Source organism: Chlorocebus sabaeus, chromosome X (assembly GCF_047675955.1).
Source record: "Chlorocebus sabaeus isolate Y175 chromosome X, mChlSab1.0.hap1, whole genome shotgun sequence".
Taxonomy (NCBI): Eukaryota; Metazoa; Chordata; class Mammalia; order Primates; family Cercopithecidae; genus Chlorocebus; species Chlorocebus sabaeus.
The window spans coordinates 127781552-127804785 of record NC_132933.1 but is presented as its reverse complement, the minus strand read 5'-3'; the positions used below and the strand labels follow the sequence as shown (position 1 = coordinate 127804785).

General features: G+C 43.0%; 1 pseudogene; it reads right to left on the bottom strand.

The window, feature by feature from the left end:
• Window positions 1-222: 222 nt before the first annotated feature.
• LOC140710800 (small ribosomal subunit protein uS10-like) lies at window positions 223-676 on the bottom strand (annotated as a pseudogene).
• Between the last annotated feature and the right edge of the window lie 22558 nt (window positions 677-23234).

Below are 23234 nucleotides of genomic sequence, written 5' to 3'. Positions count from 1 at the left end.
TATTTTCCTAGGACAACATCAAGCCTAAATACTGAACAATATGAGGATTCTTTTCTTGGCCTTTCTTGGATTATGTCATATATAATAATTTTCAGAATCATACCTACTTGGCTTTAAAACATGTTTTTTCCAATTTTTTAAGATTCATAATTTAGTCTTTGGTTTTTATGTTGCTTAGATTCATATGCATATTTAATGTTTTCTTTCTTTTTCTTTTTTTTTTTTTAACAACTGGTAATCAATTTATTAAAATAGTTGACTTAAGCATCTGCAATGGTGACTTCCACCTCAACTCCTGGCCCAATACTGATGGAAGTGATCTGCTTAACAATCTCAGAAGGACTGTGCAAGTCAGTGAGTGGCTTGTGGATTCTCATCTGGAAACGATCCCATGTCTTAGAACCTTCACCACAGGAGTTTTTCTTGTAGTGATTCTCAAAGTCTTGGTAGGCATTCGAACTGGTCCTTTCACTTTCAAGTTCTTTTCCTTCGCGCCTCTGATCAAGTCAGCACACACCTTTTCCAGGGATTTAACGTTGCGGCTCGTTAGGGTGATTCGAATTGGGTGAATCGCCACCTCCGGCTCCACGGGTGTTTTTCCGGTATCCTTAAAAGCCACGGCTGCTGCGCGGCTTCCTGACCGACTTGTTCCTCGGCGAGAGCGAACAGCGGTGAGTCAGGAGCAGGAGCGTGCGAACCAAAGATCCGCAGGTCCTACGGCCGCGTCTTCCTCAAAAAGCTTTTTTTTTTTTTTTTTTTTAAGATGGAGTCTTGCTCTGTCGCCAGGCTGGAGTGCAGTGGCGCTATCTCAGCTCATTGCAGCCTCCGCCTCCCAGCTTCAGGCGATTCTCTGCCTCAGCCTCCTGAGTAGCTGGGACTACAGGCACCCACCACCACGCCTGGCTAATTTTTGTATTTTTAGTAGAGCAGGGTTTCACCATCTTGGTCAGGCTGGTCTCGAACTCCTGACCTCGTGATCCACCCACCTCGGCCTCCCAGAGTGAGCTACCATGCCTGGCTGAATATTTTCTTAACATGCAGCCTCAGGTTGAACATGCTTGTCATTCAAATATGGAAGATGCTATGGTTACAAGTGAATTTATTTCGCTTTCTTAATCTTTCCTGTGCTTAGCAGTGAAAAACAGATTTTGCCCCAGTAGGGGGACTCTTTGGAGAATATTATTTTTATGCTTCTGAATATCATGTCTATAATGGACCTGTCCATGCAGCATTTCCTCCCTTTTCCCCCTCATCCCCTCTTTTTTTCTTTTTTTGGTCCTTGTTGACATCACAAGCTTTTAACACATTTTTGACCTAGGAGCCCTGTTGCTGGAAGTATAGTCTCCAGCCAGCTACTCTTATGACAGTACTGCTATAGAACTCATTCTTGTGTGGTATTCTGTGCTATGGAGTCTGTATATTGCTATTCATATTCAGAGTTCTGGTTTGTTTTGTTTTTCCCTTAAAACCTGTTACAGTTTTTTTTGTTGTTGTTGTTGTTGAGGGGGGACTCAGAACTGTTTCCATTCCATAGCACCTGACATTATTTCAAGTTTTATAATATCTTAAGGTGTATATTCTATTTTGTTTTATTTATTATTTATTTTTTGAGATGGAGTCTCGCTCTGTCGCCCAGGCTAGAGTGTGGTGGTACGATTTCGGCTCACTGCAACCTCTGCCTCCCGGGAGCAAGCAATTCTCCTCCCTCAGCCTCCCGAGTAGCTGGGATTACAGGCGCCTGCCACCACGCCCAGCTAATTTTTGTATTTTTAGTACAGACAGGGTTTCACCATATTGGCCAGGTTGGTCTCAAACTCCTGAGCTCAGGTGATCTACCTGCCTCAGCCTCCCAAAGTGCTGGGATTACAGGCGTGAGCCACCGCGCCTGGCCTGTATATTTTTTTATTGGCTTAGTTTTTAAATTATCATCCAAAAAATTTTCAGCCTTTTTCCATGGGGAAACAAGTGAAGCCACTCCTCAGCATAGACTGCCTTTATCCCGTCATTTTAGTAAAAAAGAACTAGGTTTGTTTCACTTGTAAGGTGTCTCATTAATGTACTTCATCTGAGAATTTGTTTTAAGAGCACTCTTTATAATCTTGATGTTTGAGCTATAAGAACTGCCATTTTAAAAAAATAATGGGATAATAGGTGGTTTATTCAGTATACCTAATGAATATGTACAAACTGGATCTACAGATATTTTGAACTGAACCAGGTGGATATTGAAGTAACCCATCAAAATATGCTCTGCAGTGATTCTGCTTAATGTTCTAATTCAGTAACAAATGTTTTATGTTCTACTGCAAAGGCAAATGGCAGTGCTTTTGTGTGTTGGAGGAGGGGCTACTGATTTGTGCTAAGACCCACTTCTGATTGTGAGGGATAGAACTTGAGCTCAATTTTTTCTTTTTCTAAATTTTTTTTTGAGACGGAGTCTGGCTCCATTGCCCAGGCTGGAGTACAGTGGCGAGATCTCGGCTCACTGCAAGCTCCGCCTCCCTGGTTCACGCCATTCTCCTTCCTCAGCCTTCCGAGTAGCTGGGACTACCCAGCTAATTTTTTTGTATTTTTAGTGGAGATGGGGTTTCACCGTGTTAGCTAGGATGGTCTTGATCTCCTGACCTTGTGATCTGCCTGCCTGGGCCTCCCAAAGTGCTGGGATTAGAGGCGTCAGCCACCGCGCCCAGCCTGACTTGGGCTCATTTTTTCTTGTGAAGTCTCTTTCTATATATTTTTTTGTTTTATTCTTTTTTTAAAAATATATTTTTTTGGGCAACAGGGTGAGACTTCATCTCAAAAAAATACTGTTTTGAATGTATCATGTCTTCATTAACAACAGAAAATTCACATGTTGTTTACTAAACTTGTTTATGTATTAAAAATTTCCTTTTTATTTTTAGTAGCCCAGGTTATTGAGTTTTTCATGAGAGATTTTTTTTCTTAGCTGAGGTATAGTTGTATAGGAAGAAGAATTAAGCCAGATTTTTGTGTGTGGAAAGACAATTTTCTTTTTTTTCTTTTCTTTTCTTTTTTTTTTTTTGAGACAAAGTTTCACTCTTGTTGCCCAGGCTGGAGTGCAATGGCACTATCTCAGCTCACTGCAACTTCTGCCTCCCTGGTTCAAGCAATTCTAGTGCCTCAGCCTCCCGAGTAGCTAGGATTACAGGTGCACGTCACCACATCCGGCTAATTTTTGTATTTTTAGTAGAGACGGGGTTTTGCCATGTTGGTCAGGCTGGTCTCGAACTCCTTACCTCAGGTGATCCACCTGCCTCAGCCTCCCAAACTGCTGGGATTACAGGCATGAGCCACCGTGCCCGGCTGGAATGACAGTTTTCTATCCAGGTCTTTTTCTGTTTGTCAGAAGGTGGGAGTACGATCCAAATAAATCCATTAGGTTGCTCCTGCAGCATGTGCTTTTAGCTTCTGTCTTGAACGAGAATCCCATATCCCTGGCCTTCAGCTCCTTTGCTCATGTGTATAAACCTCAGATGTTTCTACATTTTATATCTATCAGAGCTATTAAGCAATAGTATTTGAACCACTAGCCGTTTAAATAAAATTCTGCCCCATTACTCATGTGCAGATATTGAGTTCACTTTCATTTTTTGCCAGATTTCTTTGCACTACTTTAAGCAAAAATAGTTAATCTATTTTTCTTTTATTGACATCCCAGTTTGCTTCAGTGACAGAACTTACTGCTTAGTCTTTGTACTTTAAAAGAAATCTATAAATTTAATGCACTGTCCAAGTGAAATGTCCTAGTTGTCATTGTGATTAAGGGGCCAACTTTCCAGGCAGCTAGCAGAGATACTATTCTCTTCCTCTCCCAGCACATTTGTATTCCTTCACCCACGCATTCCTGCTACACTAGATGGCAGCCAATGATGGAACTATAAAGATGTCTGTGTTCGTATCTCGAACATGGCAGCTTGAAGATGTACTGCCAAGGGTGACCGAGGGCAGGCTGTCTTCCAGTGCGTGCATTCTACATTGCCATAGACCGTGCTCTGGCTACTATCCTGGGTCTACTTGGGCTGTCAAGGGCATCTGCCTAAACCAGAATCTTTGGTCCAAAACCTTAACCCAACAAAATAAATCTTGAGTAGCTCATGCCTGGTTCTTAGGAATTTTGTTTCTTTGTTAAAAAAAAAAAAAAAGGCGGCCAGGCATGGTGGCTCATGCCTGTAATCCAAGCACTTTGGGTGGCCGAGGTGGGCAGATCACAAGGTCAGGAATTCGAGACCAGCCTGGCCAACAAGGTGAAACCCCATCACTACTAAAAATACAAAAATTAGCCGGGCGTTGTGGTGGGCAACTGTAATCCCAGCTACTTGGGAGTCTGAGGCAGGAGAATCTCTTGAACCCAGGAGGCGGAGGTTGTAGTGATCTGAGATTGCACCACTGCACTCCAGCCTGGGTGACAGAGCAAGACTCCATCTCGGGGGAAAAAACCCAAAAAGTCCAACTTACTTTCTTTTTATTTTATTTTTTTAACCTAGTCACTGTTTACAGTTGAATGCTAAAGCCCAAAATATTGTCTGTGCTGTGGTGTATGAGCATTGCCAATTTTATATTTATTGCAGTGGAAGAAGAAACTAAAAATATATGAAAATGAGGAGCTCATTTTCCAGTGTCATTGGAAAATGTCCAAGCTCCTAAATCTGTGTGGGTTCGTATGGGAGAAGTGAGTTGGGGGCCTCTTAAAAGGAGGCTTTTTGGAGAGGGGTCCCCCAGGCTTCTCCTTGGTGTTCCTGCTTGGGGATCACTGCTGCTAGCTGACTGGGCCTCCCCGGTAGAAGTTTGTGATTTTGCTTTGACAAAGTTTCATTGACTAGTAAAACTCATTCTGTTTTAGTGTATATTTCAAAAGAAATGTAGACATTTTGCTCAAAAAAATTTTGTGTCACTCCCCTCATAGAGAAGTGAAGTTTATTTCTCCTTCCCCTTGAATTTGGACTGGCCCTGTGACTGCTTTGACCGGTAGAGGGTGGTGAAGTGACACTTTGCCTAAGCTTTGAGAAGGCCTGGAAGACTCTGCTTTGTGGTTTTGGACGCTCAGTGGGAGAGAGGTCACATGGAGAGAATGTGTGGAGAGGAGAGGCCATGAGATCATAACAAGGAAGAGACAGGTCCAAGCATATCAGTTGACTGCCAACTGCATGAGACCCCAAGTGAGGCCAGCCTAAGAACTGCCCAACTGAGCCCACTCAACCCACAGATTTATGAAAGATAATAATATGGTTATTGCTGTATTAGTTATTCTTGGTTGCTATTATTTTAAGCCACTAAGTTTTAGGGTGGTTCACTAGGCAGCAATAGATAATCAAAACACTCCCTATATCCTTTAGTAACCAAACCCTGATTTTTATCTGGGCATGTGCAGCTGAAAGATCACATTTTTTGGCCTCCCTTTTGGGAAGGAGTGGCCAATTTAACTAATTCTGGAGAAGGACACGTTTTTTGTGGTGTTTCCAGGAAGTCATCTTAAAAGAGAGGAGGCAGGCCCTTTTCTGCATTCCTCAGATTTGCTGCCTGGAATAGATGTAATGGCTGAAGCCAGGAACCATGAAGACAAGAACCACATCCTAGGGATGGCAGAGTGGCTGGCTGGAAGGTACCTGGATCTCTCACAATCTTAGAGAGCTATCATGCTCCAGCCCTGAACCTACTATTTCCACACATATTTTATATGAAAGGGAAATAATCTCTTTTCTGATTGAAGCCATTGTCTTTTTGTTTTGTTTTGTTTTCTATTCTTTGTAGCTGAACCTAATCCTCAGAGACATAGGACAAGACCAAATACCATTATGAAGCATGTTGCCTTGCCTTTGCAACAGGGGCTTATGTATAATAATTCATTTGTCTACTTTATGGGAACCCTTCATCTGGATACAATGGTGAACAAAATCAGACATAGCCCCTAAGACATGATTAGCTTACAGTTAGTCAAATCATCACAGAGTAAATGGAAAACTGTAACTGTCACAAGCCTTTGACAGACAAGCTCATGGTGTCAGCATAGCCCATAATATGGCCTTTGCTGAATCAAGGGAGACAGGGTCAGGAAGTGATATTTGAGCTGATGTCTGAAAAGTAGGCTGGAGTTAACTGTGTGATGAGGATAGGGAAGAGCGTTGCAGGTGGAGGTGACAGCACAGCGGTTCTGCGGTAGGAGAGAGCATGGTAAATACAATGGACAGAAAGATGATGTAGCTAGAGTTGGGAGAATGAGGTGAGTTTGGTATGCATGAGGCCAGAGAGGGTTGCAGATGGGAGAATGAGTAGGTTGTTTTTGTGAGTCTGGTCAATGTTTTAAAAGCATTGAAAAACCATTGAGCATTCTAAGCTGTCAAATGGCAGTGGTCTAAAGGGGAGAAGATAGTAGTGCAGGAGATGGAGAGAAGTCAAAAGATTCAAGAGCTATTTCTCACTCATACTTTTGTGCTTGGATTCCTGATTTTGGTTTTTCTTTGTTATTAAGAGATTGAACTGAACTAACTCCTTAATTTTTGGTGAAACCAGGCATATTTGTTAGGATATAGATTGGACTGTATGCAAGTCAGTGACAACAGTGGTTTAAACAAGTTGGAAGCTTATTTCACTTTCATATAGATGTTAGTGTTTCATACAGATGATATGGTGGCTCTACTCCAAGAAGTCATAGTGATCCCAGGATCTTTCTGTCTCTTTGTTGCTTTTTTGTCCCTAGGGTGTTGCCTTCATCTGCATGACCCGACTTAGTGCATGTCAACATTCCATCCCTGGAACAGGAGAGAAAGGGAGAGGTCACCTCCCTTCTCTTTTTGGGTATGGTTTAGCAGTTGCACACATTGCTCTTTATCATATCTAAATGAACAGAACTTAGATACATTGTCACATCTAGATGCAAAAAAGGTTTAGAACTGTAGTATTTATTCTGTACAGGCATGTACCTGGCTAGAACTTTAGAGAGTGACTATTATAGATAATCAGACAGAAATCTACACCTGTGGACCAAATCCAACTATGCCCACTTATTTGTATGGTCTATGGCTGCTTTTTCACTACAAGGGCCCTTGGTTCACCAGCACATGGACAGTTTGGGGGCCAAAAGGATCCCTGGTACCCTAGTGTGTGGGCTGGTTGGTGGCTGGACAGTTCCCCCAGGTCACCAACACAAGGAACTGACTGTGGGACTGATGGTGGCCGAAAGGGCCCTGGAGAAACAGTGTGAGGGCAAATGATTGTTGATAGAGCTCTAGATTCCACAGCAAGTGGGCAGGCTACTGCCCTGAGTAACCTCACTCCTCCATGACCCCAGTATGTTGTCAGGCTGGTGACTGAAAGGGCCCTCTGATCATAACTCCTTGGCAGGCTGGGGGCTGGTAGGACCATTGGAACCTTGGCACGCAAGCTGGCTACTGTCTGGAAAGTCCCTTCCCTGCCACCAGAGCACCAGTGCAAGAGACTGACAGTGGCTCTTCATTCCACAGAATGAAGGCAGGCTGATGAATGGAAGGACCTTCAGTTCTTCAGCACATGTGTAGGTAGGGGGCCTGAAGGACAAAGGGAACTGTGACCTGTGGGTGGGCTAGGGACTGGAAGGACCCCATGGCACTAGGGCAAAGCCAGTTGGTGGCTGGAAAGGGCCCCTGGGGCACCAGAACACTGGAAGGATGGTGGCTGAAAGGGCTCTAGACTCAACTGCTTGTGGGCAAGTTGATGACAAATGGCCTCCTGTTCCCTGGCCTGCAGGCAGGCTGGGGGATAAAATGATTCCTAGAACCTTAGTGAGTGGGCAAGTTGGTGACAAGGGCCACTGGGACACGGTCCCAAGGAAAGGATGGTGAAAAAGAGCCTAAAGGGGCTCTTGTTTCCACAACACTCAGGCCACAAAAGGTCAGAAGGGTCTTCAGTTTCCCAGGTGAACACAGGCTGAAGCCTAGAAGGACTGACTGCTACATGGCACCTGGGCAGGCTGGTGACCCTAAGGGTCTCCAATTCAGTTCCCTAGCTCACAAGCAACTGGGTGATCTGAAGGGTCTTCTTTACACTGGTACTCTAGAAGGACACTGGCCGAATAGGCCCTGGCTTACTACTGCACATGAGCATGCTGAGAAATTGAAGGACTGGCAGAACCCTGTTGTGTGGACAGGTAGGTGGCTGGAAGGAGCCCGGGAGCATCATCGTGCAAGATGGTGGCTTAAAGTCCTCACTTTCCCAGCAGGCAAGCAGCCTGTGGCCAGAAGGCAACTCTGCTTTCCATCATGCAAGAGCTGTAAGAAAACAAAAAGGCTCTCATCAATATAGTATGTGGGCAAGAGAACTTCTGGATGGTCCTCTGTTCCCCAACATGCATGGAATCTGGAGGGCCAAATTAACCTGCAGAACTCTCGCTGAGAGTCAGGTTAGGAACCGGAAATCCCTCCAGGATATCAGGGTGTGGGAAACAGTCGCCAAAAGGCATCCGTCTTACACAGTGCCTGGAGACCTGGGGGCGGGTCTTAGAGTTCCTCGGTCCACCATAGGTTGGGGCCCTGAAGGATCCACTGGTGCGTGGATTTCAGGATGGCTGGTGCTCAGAAGGACCTCCAATCCAGTTATCCCGCAGCTGATTCGCTGGTAGTCGGAAGGGTCCTTGATACACCCGCATGAAGAATGGAAAGAAGGATGGTCGCTGAGAGGGCTCTCACTTCCACAGTACACCTACAGCCTGAGACCAGAAGGGTCCTCAGCTCTGTGCTGAGTGAGGCCCATATAGGGGCCCAAAAAGCTCTCATTTCCAGAGTAAGCGGCTCACTGATGGCCGTTTTACACTCTGTTTCCCAGCAAGTAAAGCAAGGCGGGGAGGGGGTTAGTGTGGTATTGAAATGACCCACGGAACCTTAGCAAGTGGCCAGATTTCTGACAGGAAGACCCCTTGGGGGCACCAGAACGTAGGCAGGATGGAGCCCGTTTGGTGGCCAAAAGGCGCTTTCATTTCCAAAGCACACTGGCTGGCTGATGACTGGTTGGTGCTTGGTTCCCCAGTCCCAGTAGGGTTGGGGGCTAAAATGACCCATGGAACTCTAGTGGGTGGGCATTTTTCTGACCGGAACCCCCTTCCCCGCCCCACCACTGTGAACCAGCGAGGGAGAAGTATGGTGGCCCAAAGGAGTCTCCTGCCCACGGTAAACCTGAGATCTGAGGCCAGCCAGGCCCTCAGCTCCCCACCACGCGAGGCCCATATGGTAGTCAAAAAGGCTCTCATTTCCACAGGGCGTGTCCCCAGTGATGGTTGGCGCTCTCCTTCTCAGCATGCATGTAGGCCAGGGATCGAAATCACCAAGGGAACATTCAATGGCGGCCAGGTTTCTGATGGGGAGGTCCCTTGGGACACTAGCACTTAGAAGGGTGGCTGAGAAACCTCTCACTTGCACAGCACACAGGTAGGAAGGACTACAAGGGCCCTCGCCTCTCCACGGTACAAAGGCCATAAGGTGGTCCAAAGTGCTCTTATTTCCACAGCAGGTTGAAGACTGATGGCTGGTTGACTCTTTTTTTTTTTTTTTTTTTTTTTTTTTTGAAACAGAATCTTGCTCTGTCACCCAGGCTAGAGTGCAATGGCACTCTCAGATCACTGCAACCTCTGCCTTCTGGATTCAAGCGGTTCTCCTGCCTCAGCCTCCTGAGTAGCTGGGATTACAGGCGTGAGCCACCATGGGGGTGTGTGCCACCATCCCTGGCTAATTTTTGTATTTTTAGTAGAGACGGGATTTCACCTGGTTGGTCAGGCTAGTCTCGAACTTCTGACCTCATGATCCACCCACCTCAGCCTCCCAAAGTGCTGGGATTACAGGCGTGAGCCACTTTGCCCGGCTGGCTGGTTGAGTCTTTGTTCCCCAGCACCCATGCAAGCTGGGGGCCAAAATGACCAGGCAGAACCCTAGTGGGTGGGTTCATGGGACCTTCCGTGAACCAGTGCAGGTGAAGCATAGTGGCCCAATGGGTTCTCATGTCCACAGTGCTCCTGTGGGGGTCCAGAAGAGCCCTTGGCTTCCCACAGTATGAGGCCTGTAAGGGTTCTCATTCCCATGGCATTTGGGCAGGCTGATGTCTGGTTGGTCCTCTGTTCTTCGGCATGTAGCAGTCTGGGGTCCTGTATTACTTAGTTTGGATTGCTATAACGAAATACCTGAGACTGGATAATTTAGAAAGAAAAGTGATTTAATTGGCTGACGGTTCTGCAGGCGGTACAGGAACTGTGGTGCTGGCATCTGCTTCTGTAGCCCTCAGGAAGCCTACAATCATGGTGGAAAGTAAATGGGGAGCAGGCAAGAGTGGGAGCAACAGAGTGGGGAGGTGCCACATGCTTTTAAACAACCAGATCTCCCATGAACTCACTCATCACCAAGGGGATGGTGCTAAGCCATTCATGAGGAATCAGCCCTCATGATCCAAACACCTCCCACCAGGCCCCACCTCCAAAACTGGGGATTTTATTTCAACATGAGATTTGGAGGGGACAAACATCCAAACCCTATCAGGGCTGAAATAACCTGGGGACCTCTTGTGGGCAGATAGGCTGGTGACCAGGTTCTTCAAGATGCTGGTAATTTGTCTAATTCATAGGTTTTCAGAAGAAGAGAAGCCAAATCTGGACTTCAGCAGATGGGGAGAACAGCACATGCCCCAGAGATCATGGTCTTTTATCTGGATGCATTGATGAGGTAACACTTATTTTTTCTTTCTTTGGGGAGGTGGTCTGTGTCTAGGTTGAAGCATGTAATGCATAATTGATGACCAGAAGGGAGGAATATGGCAAGATTGCAAATGTTTATCAATGTCCTTATTCTCTTTTTTCCTGGACCCTAGCTTCCCCGTGCAGTTGAGTGTGGCCATGTGACTAAGTTCTGGCCAACAGAAATTTGAGTGGATGTGATGTGAGGCATATCCAGGCCTGGCTCATGATAAACATACCATATGCTGTCCTCTCTCTGTGTCTCCGTTAGGTGGAGAGGATTTCATGGACCTAGAGAAGGGCAGACCCACAAGATGGAAGGAACCTTGGCCCTTGAATGACTGTATGGAGTTGAACACATACTCCCCTTTCCTAACCTCACTGAACAAGTGACATAAATGAGCAATAGACTTTAATTTAGTTAAGATATAGAAAATTCAGGAGGAATCTCCCATAGTAGCTAGTATTGTTGATCTTTTATTATTATTATTATTATTATTTGAGACAGAGTTTCACTCTTGTTGCCCAGGCTGGAGTGCAATGGCACCATCTCAGCTCACTGTAACCTCCGCCTCCTGGGTTCAGGCGATTCTCCTGCCTCAGCCTCCTGAGTAGCTGGGATTATAGACGCCTGCCACCACACCTGGCTAATTTTTGTATTTTTAGTAGAGACAGGGTTTTTACCATGTTGGCCAGGCTGGTCTTGAACTCATGACCTCAGGTGATCTGCCTGCCTTGTCTTTCCAAAATGCTGGGATTACAGGCATAAGCCACAGTGCCCAGCCTTATTGCTGATCTTAACTAAACAAGTTGGTATCTTGAACCAGCTGAGTTCTCTGAAACCCATTTTAAGTCTTTAAGGTCCTGGTGGTTGGACATGAAGTTTGGATGGTCAATATTCACGCTGCTGAACCTTGGCCACTGGCCTTTGTTGGTGTCTTCAGTTTTGGTGAGTCTCTCCTTTGAATTGTACCTTTTGTGCCCTCAACCCAAAATAAGATCTTGGACCTAGGCTGGCAATGGTCTCAGCAGAAAGCATGTCCAATAGGTATTTTAAAAGCTTTGAGGGTTTGTCAAAAGGAGTTTCCTTATTCGTGTTAAAGTCTCTCCCCCAGGCCAGGCATGGTAGCTCACACCTGTAATCCCAGCACTTTGGGAGACCGAGGCGGATGGATCACCTGAGGTCGGGAGTTTGAGATCAGCCTGGCTAACATGGTGAAACCCTGTCTCTACTAAACATACAAAATTAGCTGGGCGTGGTGGTACATGCCTGTAATCCCAGCTACTCGGGAGGCTGAGGCAGGAGAATTGCTTGAACCTGGGAGGCAGAGGTTGCAGTGAGCCAGGATTGTACCACTGCACTCCAGCCTGGGTGACAGAGTGAGATTCCATCTCCAAAAAAAAAAAAAAAGGCTCTCCCCGACCTGCCTCATTTCTCCATGCACTGTGGATCAAAGTACATAGGACAAAATTGGTCTTATAAGACAAAATACCCAAAAGTGATTTAAAATTGGTCTCATAAGACAGTATAAGACAAAATACCCAAAAGTGATTTAAAAATGTTAAAATATCAACATGAAATAGCAACATAAAGTATCAATATGAAATATCAATACAGTATATCAATATGAAGTTGATGTATTGTGGAGACATGAAACAGATGACTACACAAATATTTAATTGGCAATACTTGGGATATGTATTATGAAGGAAAAGTACTTTGTGCTATGAAAATAAACAGCAGGGGGATCTGACTTGAGGAAGTGAAAGGTCTGAGGGATGAGCAGGTGTTATCTACAATGTTATTAAAATCAGTAGTTCTTAAATTTGAGCGTGCAACAGAATTATCTGGAGCACTCATAAAACACAGATGGCTGGGCCCCACCCAAGAGTTTCTAATTCGGTAGGTCTGGGGTGATATTGATGCTGCTGTTCAGGGACCATACTTTGAGAACCAATTGATCTGTGCTATATCTCCCAACAAACACGCTGGAGCACAATGCTGAAGGTGGGTTACAGGCCAGCTGAAAAATTGCTCTACCTCACCTCTCAGGGGCTGGGGCAGAACTCAAAAGTGGTAATCTCTAGCTGTGGGTGGTCTCATATATTCTCCCAGCATGTGATACCAATATCATACTTAACTACTATGATAACAGAAGTTTGGGAAGAGCTCAGCTGGTCAAATGGGGAGAGGCAGGTGATAACTGTTAGATAAAGAAAGGAGTTTGTCTGAGGGCCTTGCAGCAGGAAAGAGTGCTGCATCTTCACAGAACTGAGAGAAAACCAGTGAAGCTGTAGAGGAGAAGGTCCAGGGAAGACGGTGGAAGAATAATTTACAGGGTCAGCTCATCTAGGGCTTGGAGGACCTCATTAAGGATTCACATAAAGGAGAAGCCATTGAAGATTTTTTTTTTTTTTTTTTTTTTGGGATGGAGTCTGGCTCTGTCGTCCAGGCTGGTGCAATCTCGGCTCACTGCAAGCTCCACCTACCAACTCAAGTGATTCTCCTGCCTCAGCTTCCCAAGTAGATGGGACTACAGGCATGTGCCACCACGCCGGGTTAATTTTTGTATTTTTAGTAGAGACGGGGTTTCACCATTTTGGCCAGGCTGGTCTCAAACTCCTGACCTCATGATCCACCCGCCTTGGCCTCCCAAAGTGCTGGGATTACAGGCGTGAGCCACCGCGCGTGGCCGCCATTGAAGAATTTTAAGCAAGGGAATGGATTGGAAAGGTGCAAGTATGCATTTGGAGATAGCAATTACGAAGCTACTGCCTAGTCTAGGATGGAAATGATGGTAGGATGGTCTAAGGTGGATAAAGTGAAGATAGAAGCATTGGAAAGATGTTTTGGAGGCCAATGAATAGAACTTGGTGATTATTGGATATAGAGGTTGAAGGATAAGGAGGTATCTGATATAATTCTCAAATGTCTAGCTTGAAATGTTTTGTTTTCTGAGATAAGCCACACTGATGGTTACATTTGGGAGAAAGAGCAGTTTTGGAGATGCTGAATATGGAATACCCTTGTTTTTAATTGTCTAATTGGAGGTGTTGGTTAGGCAGCAGAATATATGGCCTTGGACCTCAGAGGACATTTAGGATTATGGGTAACCTCAGAGGACCTGTGGTTTGTGGTGGTTTGGACCTTTGAGGACATGTGGGTATGTGTGGGACTGGACTTTAGAAAATGTCCAAATGGACATTGTTAGTGTGCAAAGAGCTGGTCCCTGAATCCATGCTAGGTATGTGGAACAGAGATTGCAAACTCCAGTGCCTAGAGTGGCCAGTCAGGTAACATATGTGAGAATGCGGGCCGGATGCATACTTTGCATCAATGGTTGGGACTGTCTACTCCAGCTGTAATGGAATTTCGTGGATTTTCAACTGAAAATGGAATTGCATGGATTTTCAACTGAAGCCAGGAATCTGGATTTTACCATGAAATGTCTTGGGTTTAGATATTGGTTCAATTTGAAAAATTAATGTGGGCCATGGCTGGGTGTGGTGGCTCTCGCCTGTGATCTCAGCACTTTGGGAGGTAGAAGCAGGCAGATCATTTGAGGTCAGGAGTTGGAGACCAGCCTGGCCGACACAGCAAAACCCCATCTCTACTAAAAATATAAAAATTAGCCAGGCGTGGTGGCGCCCACCTATAGTCGCAGCTATTCAGGAGGCTGAGGCATGAGAATCACTTGAACCCGGGAGGTGGAAGTTGCAGTGAGCTGAGACTGCGCCACTGGACTCCAGCCTGGGCAACAGAGCAAGACTCTGTGTCAAAAAAAAAAAAAAAAAAATGCTGTGGCCCAATTAAAATACATATGTATTAAAGGGGGACTGTCAGTTGATAGCCTTTGCAAGGAAGTGTGTGTAAGACAAAATTATGAGGAATTCAACTGAATGAACAAATTTGAAGCTCTGGTAGAGGGCCAGATGCAGTGGTTCATGCCTGTAATTCCAGCACTTTGGGAGGCTGAGGCGGGGTGGCTCTCTTGAGCCCAGGATTTGGAGACCAGCCTGGGCAAAATGGTGAAACTCTGTCTATACTTAAAATTCAAAAAATTAGCTGGATGTGGTGGTGCTCACCTGTAGTCCCAGCTACTTGAGAGGCTGAGGCGGGAGGATCACCTGAGCCCAGGAGGCCGAGGCTGCAGTGAGCTGTGATCAAACCACTGCACTCCAGCCTGGGTGACAGAAGTGAGACCCTGTCTCAAAAAAAAAAGAATAGAATAGAATAGAATAGAATAGAATAGAATAGAATAGTCTGGTACAAAAGGATGTGGGGTGGCCAGGCAGGTAGAATCAGGAGAGCATGGTGTCCTAAAAGCCAAGGCAAGAGGACATTCAGTCTTCCTTGCTTTCTGGTGTCCTGGGTCCCAGTGATTCTAGGTTGGATGTAAAGAAAGTACTAGGTAGGTATCATTTTAGGAAATGCCCCTGGTGGAAAATGTTTCTGTTTTGAATCATTTCTCTTTAATATAGAAGACAGAGCTTCAGGCCTTAAAATACTTGCCTGAATCACATGTGAAGTCTTATAAACACTGTCTTGAGGGTGTGGTGGCTCACACCTGTAATCCTAGCACTTTGGGAGGCTGAGGCAGATGGATCGCCTGAGGTCAGGAGTTTGAGACCAGCCTGACCAGACCAACATGGTAAAACTCCGTTTCTACTAAAAATACACAAATTAGCTCAGCGTGGTGGCAGGCGCCTGTAATCCCAGCTACTTGGGAGGCTGAGGCAGGAGAATCGCTTGAACCCAGGGGGTGGAGGTTGCAATGAGCTGAGATTGCACCATTGCACTCCAGCCTGGGTGACAGAGCGAGACTCTGTCTCAAAAAACAAAATAAAACAGAAAAAAACCCCACTGTCATGAGTCCCTTTCCTTCCGTTGTCCAAACCCCACCGACTTTATAATTTAAAAAATCTTAAATTGGGTTGTGGTTTGATATAATCTGGAGAGATGAGAAATTCAACTCTTGTGAAAGGGTTATTGTCAGGCCACAAAAAGCTGTAGGATTTGTTTCAAAAGCATCCTTCTGCTAGGGAAGTGAGCTGGAGTTAAATAAGGTGAATGATGTCTCAAAAATAGCGAGAGCTCAGTTCTATTCTATAGGCCCCTTTTAAACTATTTTTATTTTATTTTATTAATTGACACATAAAATTGTACATATTTATGGGGGTACTATTGTATAGGCTTCTATTATGGCTTAAGAGAAAGAGTACTTCTAGAGTAAGAAATAAAGAAGGCTTACTGTCTGGTCAGGTAAATTGATGATCTTTGTCTTAGCTGTCAATGAGGATGCTAACATCGCTACTTATACTATTTGGGCCTGTTATATGGATAAAAAAGTGTAAATACCCAAAAGTGATTTAAAAATGTTAAAATATCAACATGAGATGTCAATATAAAGTATCAGTATGAAAAGTCAATATAAAATATCAATATAGTTTATCAATATGAAGTTGAACTAATGTTCTGGAACTTGAGAAGAACCTTCAACATAAACATCTGTAAATGATGTTATCTAATACTTGCTTACATATGCTAACGATGAGAAACAGCTTCAGTGGACTATATAATTTATTGTCCAAACCAGAACACTTTGGAGTGTGAAAAGGATCGGAGTGTGTTTAATATTTACTCCAGAACAACAGGCAAAACCCAGGACTGTCTTGGGTAAAATGGGAGACTTGATCACCCAGGCATAAGTGAAATGTCAGTGGATATATACTTGCTTTGTCAGATGATGTGGTGACATAAGATCTGTGATGCAAAATGATTTTTTTCCTAAAAACTCATTCTCTTGGATATGCTACAACATCTCAGTTTCACAGACAGGAATCCTGGGCTAAGTGAGAGAGAGAGGAAAGTAATAAGCACAAAACTTACCATTGCCAGTTCCCTTTCTTGCTTCCAAAGGGCATTTAGGAATGCACCAGAAGGATTTACTTTGCTCTAGCATTCTTAACCTTAATGAAGTAATTTGAGTTTTCACTCTCAGAGAAGACTGTGGTGGGTGAAAAGAAGATTGGACAAGTCTTCACTAAAAGATATTAACTAGTGGAATTAGTAAGCAAAAGAGGGTACGTTCAGTAGCGTCATATCCCAGGCAAACTAATGTACAATGCATTTATATTCTCATGCAAGTAGATGAGATTCAATAGTATGCACAGAATTTGAATGTTTCAAATGATTCATTTGGAGCCTGGGTACAGTTCTAGCTATCCCCTTTAGGCCGGAATGATTTGGAGACTTGTAGGTGAGATTAACAGGACAGTAATTTACATATGTTTTCATTTTGTGTTTCTTATCTTCTAAAGCTTGAGGTGCATTTCATACCTTTGCTAGAAGTCTTGCTGGAATGTGATTGAATCACGGTGGCAGCTGACGTACTATTAGAAGACAAAGCTGTAGATGGACATTTCTCAGTAATCAGGTAAGCAGGCAAGCTGGCCTTTGTTCTCTGCATAATCTGAAGTGCTCTGATCTGCAGCATAGCACGTGAAAAGCAGCACATCTGAATTGACAAAGAGATCTTTATTTCTATTCCACAATGCACAGAGAAAAGGTAGAAAGAGAATTGGAGTGTAAATTTATTTATTCAGGAGCGTGAGCTATCAGTTTGAGTAAAGGAAACGCTGATAGAGATTATGTTCCTGCTTCAAGACTGCGTTTCCTATCTCATGTTGTTGTATTATGTTTGTGTGCTGGGTCCAGAAGCATAGCCTCCCACTCAGTGGGCCACTGTGGAACAGCAAAAGGAACAGCTGCCTGGGTGAGAGGATTAATCCGTGCCCATTCCAGCTCTGCCCCTGGACGAAAGGAATACGGTCCTAACCAGGCTGGGCCACACTTTCCCCTTTTTGAAAATCCACATATAAAGAGAGATAATTGAGGACATAATAAAATGATCAACATGCCAAACCTCTGAGTTTGTAGAAAGTCGCCATCTAAGTTTTTGTCTTTGGATGAACTGCATTAGTATAGTGTTTGTTTATTTTCTGGATCAAAATTTGGTGTTCCTGTATATGTAGGTGACCCTGCTGAAGTCAATGGCAACATCTTGGACACATTCAGATATTGACTTTGGGATTGGCAAAATAGTAGAGTCACTATCACCATCTTATGTCAATGTAGTTATTGCATGGTAAAAACAATGAATTCTTGTTTTATTGTGGTATTTTGAAATTCTAACTACCGTCATTTGAGGTCATGATAATATCTCTATTCAGAGCAGTAGCATTTGTTGTTATTTGATGTGTCTTGTGTGGTGATTCTTACACTGAATACTGGAGACATATTTACTGCTACTTGTCCAATTTGAAATTGATTTAAAGCCTCTAAGTTCGTACTGGGAAAAACAAAATTCTTTGGAACTCCATTGCTCACTTTAAAGAGCATAATTTTCGATTAGCCTTCCAGTCTTAGGTTGGTTTAAAGACGTTTCATGTCAGATATCTGTGGCCGTTTAGAGCAGCTCCCAGGTGAGGAATTTACAGTGGGGAAATCACACCCGGGGGTAAGGAGTGGACAAAGGCATCTCTGAGCCAGCATTCCCTGTGTAGTGTCCAGGCATTTGACAAATGGGCATTGAACGGTCGTTTGAATCATATATTTTCTAGGCTCTGGAAATGCAAGAGGGAAAGTTGGAGAATCCTGCTCAATACAGGATTATCAGCTGAAATGCATCTCCTTCCTAACCCAGCCCTTGGTAGTTCTTTGGAGCTCTGAGCAGAGAGCAGCAGTTCATGGGTAACATGGGAAGGTTTAAAGATCCTTCAGCAAAGATGTTGTGGAATGGTCAGAGTTAACCATGGTGGTGTTCAGTTCAGTTCCTGGGGCTTCCATTTCCTCCTGCCTTCTTTGGAAATCATTTCCTGGTGTTCTAATTCTGTATCTTGCCAAGTAGCAAAAATGTGGAGGAAAACCCCGGAAGTAACTTGTGGTTAAGTTTCAAGTTTTCTGGCTTTTATCCAAACACTCATGAGCTTCATTTGTGTTCACATATAAGAAAAGCCAACCCGGATCTCCTAATAATGCTTTATTTAGTGCTTAAACTTTAATTGCAGGGTACAAATGATACCATTAGGAACCGATATCAATACTAATGCCACCTATATTATTATTTACTCCGCTGAAAACTAAGCTTGTTGAAATATATTTATTAACACTGCACCCTAGCACTACACATTTAAAGCTTAATTCTGTGGCTGTTCATGAATTCTCAGCATACTGCAGTGTTGAGGCTTCCTAGCTTGAGATAAGTTCATTATGAAATGGGAGTGATAAAGTGTGTTAGGGTATATTTTTTCCAGGTCACAAATACAAGCTGGTTTATGCAAAGGATGAAGCACCCTTTGTGTAATTTTCGTCCCTTTAGCTAACAAACAGTTAAATTCAGCATTTATCCTTTGTCCTTAGCATTAAAATGTACCTTATTCATTCGGTAGATTTCTCTTTCAACCATGGCTATTGTTTGTCACTAACAGCTAGCTTTTGTGAAGTTAATAAATGTGCATAATAAGGACATAAAGGTATGGAGAAGTAATACTGTAATCCTTTTGTTTGGATAATCAGTCTAATGTATGCAAATTAAACCTTATTAGTACTAGGGTTTTGTGTCTGCTTATCAAAATGTGCCATTTTCATGAAAATTGGAAGTCCATTATATAAAGTTATTATTAACAGTCATTTAGGAATTATATACGGTATGCAAATTAAAGTTGATTACAACTAATTAAGGGCTTTCTTTGTTATTTGACCTTGTCTGCTTTTTATGTAAATATGTTTCTTTTGGTCTGGCATATTTTTAGACTCAGAAAAGTATATTAAGACAAGTTACATTATGTAGTTTTTAATATATCTTTGTGTTGCCATTGTCTGTGCCCCTCATTTTCCAGAGGCACATATGATATGTAAAGCCATGTATCTTATTTCACTGTTTGGGGATGGTTCTCTAGGTAAGTGGAATTTCCGAAATAGAAAACAATGAAATTTCCAGGCCCCTTCAATGAGTTTAATGGAAAGTGAGCACAAATCCAGTATAACATATAAACAGTCTTCATGCCAGAATACCCTTTTTTCCACTATTTATTGACTTCAGTGAGTCTTGGGTTACAGATTTCCAAACGGAGCTAAGTAATAAATGATCATTACTGGCTTACAGGGTGTCCCGCAAAACCGAATTGTTTGTTATCTATGAAAGCATTCAGCTAAAGATAAGTGACTTTACCACAGAAAATGTAACAGTCTCAGTACCAGTGGCCTTTAGGAAGAATTGTGCACTCCCTGTAAAAATGAGGAGTTTCTCAGTGGGTGAGGAGGAAACATTTGAAGTGTGACTTTTAAACACTTATTAAGTTATATATTTCCTTCAGTGCAGTTATTCTAGTTGTTTTCTGTTAACAAAGAAGCTTGTTACAGTGGCTGGAGCAAAGCATCCTGGGGCACTTGGTTTAATTGCACGACGGAAGAGATCTGTTAATCAATAGCTTTTCAAATGCCCTGAAGTATACTGGCAAGAAAAAGAATGTGAAGATAAACAGTCCAAGAAAAGAGGCCAGAATATTGCAAGAGTGGAGAAAAACAAATAGTTATCTAGGTATTTAAAAGGGGCAAGCAAGAAACTAGGAACAAAATCACCTTTGAATTCATCCAAATTTTGAACATTTTCTTTTATTTTTTGACTTTGAACAACAACAGTTTAATCTTTGAAAAATGCCATTTGAATGCTTATAAAGGGATTGAAAACAAAGTTTTAATTGAAGTATAATATACAAACTGAAAAGTACACCTATCATAAATATACAGCTTGTTAATTTTTCACAAACTCAACACTCTGATGTAACTAGCACCCAGATCAAGGAACAGTACATTAACAGCACTCTAGGAACTCTGCTTTTTCATAAACCAAGTGACAATATATGTGCAGGTCTGTTTCTAAGACTTTTTCGGGGAAAATTGACATCTACACAATCTCAAGTGCGCTAATCTATGAACATGGTATATCTCAGATAAAGGGGACTCTGTTGTTTGTTTGTTTGTTTGTTTTTGAGACAAGGTCTCACTCTATCACTCAGGCTGGAGTGCAGTGGCACAATCATAGCTCACTGTAGCCTCAACCTTTGGGCCCAAGCAATCCTCCCACCTCAGCCTCCCGAGTTGCTGGAACCACAGGCATGTGCCATCACATCTGGCTAATTTTAAAATTTTTTGTAGAGACAGGGGTCTCCCTATGTTGCCCAGGCTGATCTTGAATTCCTGAGCTCAAGTGATCCTCCCACTTCAGCCTTCCAAAGTGCTGGGATTACAGGCATGTGCCACTGTGCCTGGCCTAAGGGACTGTTTATGATTCAGTAACCTCCCTGGAAAATACAGGAAAATCAAGAAGAGAGAGGCTAAGTTCAGACATTTTTGGGGAAGTTTGAGGGTTTCTGCACTGATGTTCCACTTTACTATATCCTCTAGGAAGGATGTAGATGTGTTCTCAGGCTTCATGGAGTGGTTATAGCTTCCATGTGGAGCCTCCCATTTGCCCGCTACCATACTCTTTCATCATCTTTCCCACTGCAGGTGTTCAGTGTCTTCCTCTCGCCCAGGGCACCCTCCATCATTCCTTGCCACCTTTGCTCCAGTTTCTTAGCCGAGAGTTGTCAGTATTATGTGGAGCATAGTGCCTTTGGTAATTTCCACTTTTGGTGCAGAACTCTCAGTGAACACTTTCTTCCCTATTCCAAAAATAAGCAAATTTATCCTTCTCAGGGTCAAAATATGCTTTGCTAAAAAGTATAAGCCACTGTTTTGTGTTCATGTTTTTTTTTTGACATCAAGTTTTTCTAGTAGTTCCAGACATTTTTGCCCGCTTGGCAAGGCATAGGACATCAGAATTCCCATCTCCATGGAAATGGAAAAACAAACAAACAAACAAACAAACAAAAAACAGTTCTCATTTGCACCATGGCTCAATAGGTAGAAATGGAAAAAGGATCTCATGATGCTAGCCCCACAGATAATACGGACTGTGTCTGTATTGTACCACAATAAAGGGGCTGCTGTGGTGCAACTTTCTGCCTTCTAAGAAGATCCTCTGCTCTTGTAGTTGTTGAGTGTGCCTGGAGAATCTTCAGAAGGTTAGCAAGTGCCTGTGTAAGCAAGAGAGAGAAGACTGAAAGGTAACCCAGGAAATTCTTACAGTGGTGCACAGAGAAGGAGGCAAACACCAAGTCTCTAGTTTGTCTTCAGAACAATGTAGAGAGAGATAAATACAAGGAGAGTAAGGATGATGCCCCCTTCTGTCAGGCGACTGGATATGTAATCAGCACTTCCTTTCCCATATGTAATCAGCACTTCCTTTCCCATGTCCTGACTACCTCTGAGGCTGGGAATGGGAGATAAGGATGCAAAACACTCCCCCCTGGTCCTCAGCAAATGGGTAAAATGGGCTGGGCTGACCACGGTTGGGCTGTAGGAGCCCTTGGGAACTGGATCCCCCAAAGTCACCATTTTGCTTTAGAAGGTTTATTTTACATTTCTTAAAATAACACGGTAAAATTATAGGCAACACAAACAAGATTCAAGCTATATTAGTCTTTTAATTCAGGCAGAATTTAATGTGTAATTAAGATTAATTATACCATAATGGAATTGTAGACACATGATTATTGCATCATATTCCTTGCAGACATGCATCTTGCTTTCGCATCATTCTGGTTTCTCAGATTGAGAAGCGTGCTGAGAAGCAGAGCCAATGGAATCCGGCTGCATTTGCAGGATGTGTTTGCTACAGGGTCGTTTTGGAAGTTAATTTTTGCCAATGTTCATTTCAGAATAATTGAAATATGCCCAACCATGATGGCCTTTTAAAAATATCCTGCTTTTTTGTTTGTTTTGAGAGAAAGCCAACCTTAAAATATCTCCATTAGAAAAAAATCTCCATTAGAAGCTGAAAGGATTTGTGTGTGTTGTTAAGTTTAGGAAATCACCTGAGTCTTTAGATTGTGTGTGAAGGTAAAAAGAATTTATTTCCCACTCATAAATTCAAAATATGGGAGGAAATCTGGAAATGTTCTAGAATAGGCCACTTCCTGAGTCAAAGGGGATGATGGGGTAAACCTTTATAGACAGTTTTGACTCTCCTATTTAAAAGAGAAAAAGAAATCCAAAGAAGAAAATTCCATTATATCCTATAGTATATTATTTAAGTATATAACAAATATGGCAACTTTGAGCCAATACTTAAATCTGTGTAATTAGACTCAGAGGGTTTTTTCAGCTTCATATTCTTGGCTGTTATTTCAACTGTAAAAGGGAATGATTCTCAAAAGTGAATAATACACAGATCTTTAATCACTTAATTATACACTTTTTATTATGGAAATTTTCAACATACATATTCAGAACCTTTTAAAAGAGAAATAATTTATTGGAGCCCAGTGTTGACCTAAATTATTTTTATTATGTGGTAATATATGATCAGTTATAACTCCTTCTGCTTACAGCTTTTATACAAGTATAAAACCAAATCAAGCA